We start from the raw sequence: 2,161 nt of genomic DNA, 5'->3' as shown, positions 1-2,161 counted from the left end.
CCTGAGAACTTGTGTGTATTTTTATCTTTGTGTGTGACTTTAAGGGAGTACTACACTACACCCCTGCTCAATTTTGTGCCCATTTTTGCATTTTTTCCCCAAAAAATATAGCGCATTGGGGACAAGTAAGGTATGTATATTATAGGGGCAAGGACTACAATTACTACACAGGAAATTTTGTTTCAGCACAGACAACAGTTATGGAGTTACAGTCAAAAATGAGGGAAAACCAATATTTGATCAATAAATCAATAACTACGTGCTTTGAGTTGCTGAATTTTCAGTATAGTATTTGAGTATTTGTAGTCCTTGCCCCTATAATATACATATCTTATTTGTCACCAATGTGCTATAATTTTTGAGAAAAATGCAAAAATAGGCACAGAATTGGGCAGGGGTGTAGTACCCCCTTAAAGTAAATCAGTGATTTTGAATATACCAGTGCTATCAATCATACTCATATCTGTAAAATGAAGTCTGGATAAGGCAAGTTATATGGAACACCGGTGTTTGAAGTCATCAAGCCCCTTCTCCCGCATGTCTCTAATAGTAATAAATAATTTGATTATATTTTAAAGATCCTTGATTTTGACCTACTGGTTCAGAATCTGATGGGTGCCACTCTGGCACCCTTGAGCATTTTGAAATGACAAAAGGATTATAGTACTGTAAAAGTCAATATTTTTGCGATTTTGAAGATTTTGTCAATTGCGCGAGTATTAAATTTCGCGGTTTTGATATTGATACAATAGAAACCTAATGCAAAAGGTTATTTTCGCGAGTTTTTATTTTCGCAATTTTATGTCCACTCGCAAAATTCGCGAAAATAAAAACCTCGCAAAAATTTCTACTTTTACAGTATACAGGGGTCAAAAATTGAAAGTGTTCAAATATCACTTTGAAGTATAGCAAATTATTCATGTAGATCGCGACCCAAGAATCACAAATATGTATTTTTTTCTCAATGCGACCTATGGTTCAGAAGTTATGTGCCGCAACAGAAGGATCAATTTCCAGTTTGCAAAGTAAAGTTGCTCTGATTTTCGTGAAAGTTATAGCAAATTGTTTGTCTACCAAAAGGAATTCGGAAACATAAAGTTTGCACTATCTACAATGTATAATTACAAAGATAGACGATTAACAAAGGTCAAACACCTAAAGGTTGCCATTTGACCCTATTGAGATTATTGACCTATGCAATATTTGTCTTAGTTACTCATCCACCAGACATCGGAGCCTAATGTAAACTATTCTGAATCCATTTTTGACCCCTGTATATAAACTAGCCTCAAAAAGAAATTTTTCGGAAGGTCCAAAATTACACACATGATTACTTCAATACTCTACTCTAAACACATGTTAGTAACCAAGCAGTTGCCCAACTAACACAACAGCAAAATGCACTGACACCGAACAGCTTCCTGGACCACATTTACAGGCAAATAATTGGCACCCAGCACAAGAAATCTGTGGGAATGCATACAAGATCCTTAAACAGGTGATAATTTCCAAAGAGGTGAAATAGTGTGGAACTGGGCTGCTTCTGCTTTTCACACACTTTCGTCAAGAAACAGGTCTTGTTCCACACTATTCCACTTTATATTCACAGATTTTTTGTGTTGGGTGCCAATTATTAAGCTGTGAATGTGGTCCAGGAAGCCGTCCCGTGTCAGTGCATTTTGCTGTTGTGTCAGTTGGGCAACTGCTTGGTTACTAACATGTGTTTAGAGTAGAATATTGAAGTAATCATGTGTGTAATTTTGGTTCATTTTTATGGACAGGATTTTAAGATGTGACCTTGTGAAAAATTATTAGTTTCTTTTTTAGGCCAATTAAGAATACACAATAAAACATTGTGCGGACGCTTCATTCAGGTTTTCGCGTCTGGCCTCAAGGGGCCAGAGGCATTTAGTGTCGGGATTAAATCCCCAGGGAGTTTCTGTGACACATTCTAAAAGTTATCTGTGAAAACTCAGCTGAAGATATACATACAGTGATAATTGACATACTGAGACAGAGACGGCAGAAATGGGATTTGACCAGCCTAGTACTTTATAGTAATGACTCTCTAGAGAGTCATTACTATAAAGTACTAGGCTGGTCAAACTTAGTAGGAAGAATTGTGGCCATAATAGGTTCATAGGTCAATGCTAGAAAGTAC

This window comes from Amphiura filiformis, chromosome 18 (genome assembly GCF_039555335.1).
Source record: "Amphiura filiformis chromosome 18, Afil_fr2py, whole genome shotgun sequence".
NCBI classification, from domain to species: Eukaryota; Metazoa; Echinodermata; class Ophiuroidea; order Amphilepidida; family Amphiuridae; genus Amphiura; species Amphiura filiformis.
This window is presented reverse-complemented; position numbering follows the sequence as displayed.